Here is a 9,910-nt window from a genome sequence, read left to right as displayed (position 1 = left end):
CCCTACTGGGCTGCAAATTGAGTCCTTGTGGCCACCTTCCCAGAACCTGCCCAGGGTCTGGCTCTGGCATGAGTTCAGCCAGTGTCTGCTGATTGAGTGAGTGATCGAATGAAGAAACTGGCAGGTGATCTGGTTTATCTGCAAACAGGATGGTCTCTGCACTTGGCCTTAGCAGAGAGTCTCTTGTTAATAGCTGCTGCTCAAGTTGCAGCCTTTGGAATCTAACTGCTCTTACTTCCTAGTCTTTCTCCAGCAGAAGTCCCCTGTGTGAGCCCCCACCCCATCCTTTCCTCCTCTCTCCTTCCCACCTGCGGCCACTCCAGGACTTCCTACTGGTGCTACCCCTACCAGTGGGCTTGAATTTGTCCCCTTATTCCCTTCTCCACAGTCCCTGTCCCATCCCAAGTCACCACTATCCCTCCCCTGCACAAGCCCCAGACTGGTCTACCAGCATCCTCACTTTCTACCCAATCCCGAATACGGTCCTTGTCACATCCCTCCCGTGTTTAAAGTCTCCTATTGAGTCCTTGCTTCCTCCCTTGCTTCCTCCCTTTCTCATTTCTTCTTTCATTTCCTTCTTCCCCTTTTCCTTTCCTCCCCCTCCCTTCCTTCCTCCTGCTTCCCTGCTCTTCCTTCTTTTTTCTTTTTAAAATGTTTATCAAAAGTCCTATGTTTTGCTGATGTACTGCCCTGTTTAGCACCATCCCCCTAGTCCCTACACTAGAAAATAAGCTCCATGAAGGCAGGGATGGTGCCCTCAGTGTACATCTGGGTGGGTGCCTTGCAGGGTCCAGTCCCTCTCTTGCACCAAGGAGATGCCCACTATTTGATGGGCACATGAATGAACTTGGGGGGGGCATCTGTGTTTCTATAATGGGAATGGTAGAAGAGACATTTTAAACTATCCTCCAGAAATGTCAGAGCTGTTGGGGACCCATAGCCAGTTTCTAAGAGAAAAATGCACGGGATGGTGCAGTATCACCTAAGTGATCCCCAGAAGGGTTAGGGTGGGACTTGCGGTGGGGGTGGGGGATTGTTCTGGTGACTGCATCCTCCCTCTGCTGTGGGAGGGTAGGTAAGGACACTGCGAGGACCCCGCCCAGCGATGCCGCTTCTCTGTGTGTTGTCCGCCCCACGTAAATGCAGGTTTAGGATAACATCGCATAAAGCACAGAAATGTGAGAAAAAGTAAAATCTGACTTGAATAATAGTCTCTCTCCTAATTACAGAAAGCTGTGTGGTTTGAAAGGAAAAGAGTTTTCCATTAAGAGGCCTCTAAAAATAGTCGCTGCGAGTTGAACTGCCTTCTCCAGTTTCAGCCTGAATGTTAATTACACTAGCAAATCGTGTTGGCAGCAGGAGCAGGTATGTCTACCACACCGCTGTGGCAGCCTCTCGTAAACACTCGGTGCTGATGGAAACCCTCCTGGAAACTCTACTATTTAGAAAACACATGCGCACACCGTGCTTTGTGTTTCCTAAGGTGCCTCCCAGCATGAACTTTGCACCAAACTTGTAGGGCAGAAACTTGTAAATCCTTTAGGTGAACTTCAGATGGGTAGTGGGCATCCATCAGGCAGCTTCTGGGCAGTTGGAAATTTCACCTGGAGAAGACGAGCTAGTTATTGCAAGGGAGGCAGCAGGACATCCGTCTGGAAAGCGGCAAAGACATCCTCCCTAATCTCTTGCTCTGGCACCATTTGGGGGTTACCTTCCATCCTGGTCCTTGGTGGTTTGGGACTCCTCTTGTCCCTCCTTCTAAAAGTGCATGGGGATGGCTTGAATCCTGAGGCCATGTGAGAGGTTTCTTGCATAGATTTCCTATTTTTGGAAGGTCCCAGATCTTTTGGAGCCAAGTTTGGGGGTCTTCAGGGCACATGGGGTGAAATGAAGTATTTATTTCTGATTACTTTTTCGGTTTGGCATTCCACAGTGAGGAATTTGCAGTTTAAGTTTTATGAAGCGTTGCAGCTTCTGGATTTAATTTAAACTTTATTCCAATATCATGCACACATGCTCAGAAGCTCAGAGGCAGTTGAGGGAAGCTGACATGATTTATAGCAAGGGTGTTTGGGGAGCGTTTGATTTGGCAGATCCATCAAGATACCATAGCTGTCTGGAAGAAGAAAGGTCCTGCATCTACGAGAGTGAGGAGGCTACTGTGGGTGGGGAGGAGGAGTGAGCTGGCCTTGACTCAGCATTGGGTCTGACATTTATGTAGCATTTCATTTTGTGAAGCACCTTAGTTCCATCTCTCTTCTAGGTAGACATTAGTGTCCTATTTTATAGATCAGGACACAGAGGCTCAGTAAGGTTAAAGAACGAGGTAAGCTTGTGGTGTGCCCATGTTGCCCTTCGGTCACATTTCTGAGGACTTCTGGGATGAAATGCATGGACTTGGGGATCCGGAGTGGGAGATGGGTGCAGGAGCAGACAGGGGGAGGCTTCCTGGAGCTGATAAGGCTGTGCCTGGTAGTGGGATGTGAGAGCAAAGGTGCAGGCCACGTGGATGACCTGCCCCCACTTCGGTACCTGGGCATCGCCGGTGGAAGGAAGAGTGAACAGACCATCGGGGGGGATTGGCCTGTTCACATAGAACCCGAGAGCCAGAGCCCGGGCTCTGGACATCAGCCTCAAGGTGGCCTGGAAACACCACAGGGCTTGAGCTTGTCCCCTGAGGGGGAGATGGAAAAGGCAGCGTTTCTGGGTGAGGAGTTGGGATGCAGGAGATGGAGAATGACTGGGTGAGGGTGGGGTGGGAGGCAGGAAGGCGGGAAACAGAAGAAACTACAGGCAAGAGGGCTGGGAGGGGACCCCCAGGACGGTCTCACCCTGGCATCACAGAGATGGCTTCGTGAACAGGGGGAAGCTGCATGGGAAGAAGGAGGAATGGGAATGTGTGGGCACATTAGGCGGGAGGCAGCCTGGACCCAGGCGCCAGAGGAGGTCTGGAATCTCTTGTGCTGGGTTGGATCATCCCTCGGTCATTGGCATCCTCTGCCCTGGACTGAAAGCTTCAGAGCTGTGGTCGTGCTTTATCAGAAAAGTCAGGGGCTCAAATGGCAGGGTCATCTGTCCAATGCCTGGATTGGCAGATGGGGCAACTGAGGCCTTGAAAGCCTCAGGCACAGAGAGTGGCATTCCCAGAGCCAAAGTGGCTCCTTGTCCAGTGCTCTTTCCCTGTGCTTCACTATCCGAGACCATGGCTTTATCAGAAGGTCGTACCATCCCAGCACAAAATCCAAGCAGGGCTGTCAAGCTGCTGTTGGAAGGTCTTTCATTCTGGAAGCACTGCCTGCAAATGGCCCAGCTCCCAGGCTGTGTGGCGGGGTTCATTCTTTTCTCTTCATTTCCTCTTTTCCCTTGTTGAAAGGCCCACATTAGAAATAGCCTCACTTGGGGGTATCGCTCAGTGGTAGAGCATTTGACTGCAGAAATAGCCTCGCTCAGGGGAGCTCCACTTGGAATGCAAGCGCCTAATAAGAGGGCTGGAAAGCCCTGCTCTGTCCTTGTCTTCATGCATATTCCTGCACAGCTGCTACCTGCCACCTGCCTGACCCAGCTATTGTCACAGGGTGAACTTCAGGGACTGGTGCTTCACCGAGCACAAGAGGCTGATCCCTCACTTGGATGCAGGTGTGATGCAGAGCTCGGGCGGGTGGGTGGAGGGGAGGTCACAGGATGCAGGTGCAATGCAGAGCTCGGGCCCTCCAGGTGGGTGGGTGGGACTGGGAGGTCACAGAGGTTGGGGAAAAGAGGAAGAGGCTGACATAACTAGAAGGAGGTGGTATATGGGAGCTGGCAGAGGGCAATGCCTGACAACAAGGTAGGAGAGCCAGATGTGTGAATGCACAAGAGGGTGATACTGAACTAGGCCAGAAAAGGAGATTCATGAGTAGCAGAAGTGACAAGGAGTTTGGAGACACAGGTTCAGACCAAGGTTTGGGAGAGCTCTATGGTAACCGTTACTGAACCCTGGCCCAATGCCAAGCATTGTGCTAGACATGGTCATACCTCAGTAATAAAACACTTAGGAAGCTGATGATGATAATGGGAATAATATAAATTGGCCCCGACATCGAGGCCCTGATCCAAACACTCTGCATGTGTTAACTCGTTTACTCCCCACAACTGGTCGGTGAGGTGGGAATGATTGTTATCCCCATTTTCCAGATGAAGATTCCGAGGCACAGAGAGGTAAGGTGACTGCTCTAGGACGTAGCCGTGGGCAGCTGAGCCAGAACCTGACTGCGGGGCCCACACTCTTACCCACTGCGCCTGCCTGTCCCTTACTCACTCAAACATCAGCATAGTCGGAAAGAAGTGGCCCAGTGGAGTGTCTGCCCCGAAGGGAAAGAACAGGCTGCAGAGCCAGGAAAGAGGGAAGAAGGGTAAGTCCTGCTTGAGACAGAATTTTCCAGAAAGGGGTCTCTGAGGAAGTAACATTTAAGCTGAGATCGAAAGGATGAAAGACATTTATGTAATGAATAACTGGGAAGGTTTCATTTGAACAGAAAAATGGTATACCGGTTTTAATTGTTAGGCTCTTTTCATTTCACTTCCTAAGGCTCATCTATGTTTTTCTCCAAAGAGGGAGCTGAGAGTTGCATCGGAGGAGATGGGGTGAACTCACACAGCTGGGGCCGTGTGGGGACTGGCAGGAGGGGCTCATGTCTTGGCCAGGCAAACCCATGCCAGAGTCTGAGAGCTTCCCCCAGCACATCTCCTATTTCTGTCAGGTTACAGCTACGCCTGGCAAACCTTGCTTCATTTGAATCTCTCAGCTGTTTAAAAAGTTAATTGGTTTGGCTCCACTTTTCCTCCTTTGAGAACGAGATCTGTTGTAAAATTTCAAGTGTCTATGCCAACTGAGGAATGCTCTCTGCACATTACAAAGCCCCTTGGCCTCCCAGCCTCAGGGCTCCACCAGTGTGAGATGAGGAAGAACCATGCTCTGGTCTCACAGGAATAGCGGAGTCCTCTTCCCCTATCCCTGAGAGGACTTCACCCATGTTAAAGCGGGAACCTAAGGTCTGGGTGGAGACGGCAAAGGTGGCGGGACAGGACAGGTGGGTACCCCAGATCTCAGCTAAGCCAGGAGGCCAGCAGAGGACACTCAGAGGAAATGCAGTCCACGCCATGTGCATTTTGAAAGTCAATTTCAGTGCATGACTGTTTATTGAGCACCTACTGTGTGCCAAGCACTGGGACAGGCTCTGAGGATGCAGAAAGGAATCAGACTTTGCATCCTGCTCTTAAAGTCTTTGCATCCAGCCATCCAACTCCAACCAGCATTTACTGAGCACCTTCTGCATGCAAGAGGGATGCCAACAGCCCTGGAGGAGGTAATCGGGTAGCAGGGATCCCTCTGTGTCCTAGGCCCAGGACAAGGTACTCTGTGTCCTATGGCCAGGACAAGGTCCTCTGTGTCTATGCCTAGGACAAGATCATGAGGGTTGTGAAAGCCACTTTAGGGGAGCTGTGGGAGCCTGGAGACAGGAACACAGGACCTCACCTGCTGTAATCATGGAGGGCTCCCCTAGGAGGAGGCATTAGAGTTGGGCTTCGATGTGCAAGTAGGTGTTTGCTGTGAAAGGAAGCACCAGAGAGCACTCTAGGTGGTGGCAACTATGTCTGCAAAGGCAAGGCATTGACAAGGAAAGAATGAAAGGGCACGGTGAGGAGGTGGTCTTTCTTCTTCAGGCAGTAATGAGCATGCGCTTTACACTGACAGGCTAAGATAATAATCATGAAGAATGACAACAGCCGCCAGCCTTTCCTGAGTGTTCACCCTGTGTCACAGTCTGAATGTTTGTGTTTCCCCTGTCAAATTCATATGTTGAAATCCTCACCCTCAAGGCAATAATATTAGATGGGGCTTTGGGGAAGGTGATTAAGTCATGAGGGAGGAGCCCGCATGAATGGGATTAGTGCCCTTATAAAGAGGCCCAAGGGTGCCCCTTCCAGCATATGAGGACACAGGGAGAAGCTGCCGTCTATGAAACGGGCCGTCACCAGGCTCCGAATCTGCCAGTATCTTGCTCTTGGGACTTCCAGCCTCCAGAACTGTGAGAAATGAATTTCTGTTGTTTCTAGGCCCCTCAGTCTACAGTACTCTATTATAGCAGCCCTAATGGATTAAGACACTATATGCCAAGATTTACTCTAAGCTATTACCTGCATTATTTAATTAAATTCTCACCGTAATTCTCTATCAGGTTAGGACAGGATTTCCCCACTTTACATATGTGTAAACTAAGGCTAAGTTTGTGAGGTCAGCCTGCTCCAGGCTTTCCAGCTAGCGTGGGAAGAGTCAGAATGCGCGGCGCTCAGGCCCATGTCAGATTACTCCCCTGGGTAACGTGCCTGCGAGCTGCATGACCTTGCCTGGCCCACTCCAAGTTCAGATAACCCCATTTAGAGGCTCTTTATATACTGAAATATACCATTTAAACACTTCCATATTTAACACTCTTCACCTCCAATAAGAGCAAAAATACTGTTTTATCCACTATAGTTTGTAAGCTTAGGTTTGAAAAACATTTAAACATTTTATCCAAGTTGTGACAGTGGTGACTTTAGTGGGATACTCTGCACAAAAGTTCTCTGGAAAACAGTTTGGAGGAAAGAGACTTAATTCCAGTAAACAGTTGGCAATTCTGGCAAATGAAAAATTCAACCTCGCTTACCTCCGAGTGATGACGCAGCTGAGCCCTGATTGGTCACTATAACTGAGCCCTGATTGGTCAATACTGCTGAGCCTTGATTGGTTGATACAGCTGATCTCTGATTGGCACAAGCAGGTGAACTCTGATTGGTTGGTTCAGGTGCGCTGTGAAAGTCCCAAAGTTAAACAGAAGTGTTGTTTTTCAGGAACTCAAAGTTACGTTTGTGACCTCTCTACTCCACAAATGGCCGCTTCACTCTACTTTAAATTTTGGCTCAGTTAGCCAATGGTGATTCATCTTGAAAGACTGGCTCTTTCAGGTTCACATTTGTTCACAATACCCAAAGCATCAGATGTTTGAACTTGAAAGTTAACCTTCTCAGAAATAGAAATGGTTTCTTAGCTACCAAGCTTATAATGCAATGTGAAAACTTGCTTTCATTTGCATAGGGGAAACACACACACACACACACACACACACACACACACACACACACACAAACTTGCTTGGGTGGAAGGACAAACAAGGTGTTTGCTGCTCCCAGGAGCTCCTTCTCTGTTATGCCTCAGCCCTGGAAAAACACACTGGGTCTCAGCATGTGATTTACAACTGGAGCTAGTCAGTGAAGCCCAGGTGTGAAGGAATGATGCCAAGGCTCTCTTTTTTTAATATTGTATTTCCTGATTGTTCCCCTAAGGGTAGATGTAATTCAATTGGATTTAAACTACTGTGCCTCTGCTTTGATGTATGTTCAGTATTATGATCTCAGGTAATTGCAGCTTGAGAATTAGTGATCTATTTTTCTTACTGTATAAGGGTATTTATATTACAAAGTCCCTGGAGGGCAAAAGGACATATTAGAAATGCTTTTAATACATTGCATTTGTTTGCTTATTCTTTATGTCTCTTACTCCCTAAAAGCAATCAGAAAATTATAAAAGAATAAAATGTTAATCCTCTTTACCAGATAATTAATGTGGGTTGACTCTAGAATGAAACACCATAAAAAAGGATTGATTCATTCAATTCAGGAGAAAAGAAAAAAAAATCTGTTAGGTTGGTTGTGCCAAGTCTTACTTTTTCAAATGGTAACATGTGGAAACTGTTTCAGTGACTTGTGTCCTGAGTTAATGTAATATTCTCTATTGGCACAAGCATTTTAATGAAAAATGCTTCTCAGCTACATTTATTTTAAGTTTATTTTCATTGGACTCATAATCTTTTATGTCTTTTATATGCACCTTTAATTATGACAGACACATGTTTCGGGAATGTCAGGAGCATGCATCTGCTCTCCCAATGGGTGGTACCCATCTGAATCCTCACCAGCAGTGCTCAGGTGCCCCAAAACTCCACACTATCACCAAACTTGACACCATCCAGCTTTCTGATTTTTGCACAGCTAATAGTTGTCAGATGACACCTCTTCATTTAAATTTGCATTTCTCTGGTTACTAATGGCTTTGAGCATTTCTTTATATGTAGTTAGCCTTTTGAGTTTTCTCTTCTGTAAATAGCCTGTTCATAGCTTTTGCCCATTTTCCTATCAGGACTCCTCTCTTTCTTCCTTATGTATCATGGATATTAATTTTTTGGCCATGCGCGGTGGCTCACGCCTGTAATCCCAGCACTTTGGGAGGCCAAACCAGGCAGATTACTTGAGCCCAGAAGTTTAAGACCAGCCTGGCTAATATGGTGAAACCCCTTTTCTACTAAAAATACAAAAATTATCAGGGCATGGTGGCAGGCTTCTGTAATCCCAACTACTAGGGAAGCTGAGGCAGGAGAATTGCTTGAACCTGGGAGGCAGAGGTTGCAGTGAGCCAAGACTGCATCACTGCACTTCAGCCTGGGTGACACGGCGAGACTCTGTCTCCAAAAAAAATTTTTTTGGTTAGACATTGCAGGTATTGTCTCCCAGTATGTTATCTGCCTGTTCATTTTGTTCAGTGTGTCCTTTGTAGAACATTAGTCTTTTATCTTGATATAAGTAACCTCATTAATTCCTCCTCTTCTTATTTTTGCCTTATGGTTTGTGCTTCTGAGGTTTTTATTTAACAAGTTTTTCCCCATCTCTAGGTTACAAAGATATGTTTATACACTTTCTATTATTGTTATGGTTTCACTTTTCACATTTAGTTTTTTAATCCATTTGGAGTCCACTTTTGTGTGTGGTAAGGATCCAGTTTTAGTTTTTTCCATAGACAGAGCCAAGTTTCCCAAGGCCACATGGTAAAGAATCCACCTTGATGTGTAACATTCTCATATTGTGTGTTGTTCCCTAAATATTACACATAAGTCTGTACCTAAGCTCTCTATTTTCTTACATTGGACAATGGTATGTCTATTTCTGTGCCTAAGTCCTCCCTTCCTTCCCCTTCCTTCCAGGGTCTCACTGTGTTGTCCAGGCTGGTCTCAAATTTCTGGGCTCAAGTGATCCTCTCGCCTTGGCCTCGCAAAGTGCTGGGATTAGAGGCATGAGCCACCATGCCCAGCAAGAATTGAATCTTTGATCCCAAGTTGCCCCATGCAAAAGCATAGGTATCTTTCCATTTGTTCAGAACATCTTTAAACAGATGCTCTATATTATGAACTGCTTTTCTAATTCAGATAATTCATTGATTTAGATAATCATACAACCTTTTTCTTTTGATCTGTTGACATGATAAATTACATAGGTAGATTTTTCTACCGTCAAAACATTTCTGTATTCCTGAAATAAAGCCTACTTAATTATACTTTATGGATTTTATGTATACTTTATGTATTTTAAAAAATAAGCTATTGGATTCAGTTAGCTAATATTTGACTTAAGATTTTTAATGTCTATATTTATAACAAAATGAGCCTTTTATATTCTTTTCTAATAATTTCATTCTCTGATTTTAGAATTAAGATTACATTAGCATAATAAAATTATCTAAGTAGATTTCCCTCTTTTTCAATTTTCTGTAAAAGAAAACTTTCAGGTCGGGTGCGGTGGCTGGTCCCTGTAATCCCAGCACTTTGGGAGGCTGAGGCAGGCAGATCACCTGAGGTCAGAAGTTCAAGACCAGCCTGGGCAACATGGTGAACCCCCATCTGTACTATGAAAAAATACAGAAAATTAGCTGGGCATGGTGGTGCAGGTCTATAATCCCAGCTACTTGCGAGGCTGAGGCAGGAGAAATGCTTGAACCTGAGAAGTTGATGTTGCAGTGAGCCAAGATCGTGCCATTGCACTCCAACCTGGGTGACAAGAG

Source organism: Theropithecus gelada, chromosome 9 (assembly GCF_003255815.1).
Source record: "Theropithecus gelada isolate Dixy chromosome 9, Tgel_1.0, whole genome shotgun sequence".
Taxonomy (NCBI): Eukaryota; Metazoa; Chordata; class Mammalia; order Primates; family Cercopithecidae; genus Theropithecus; species Theropithecus gelada.
This window is presented reverse-complemented; position numbering follows the sequence as displayed.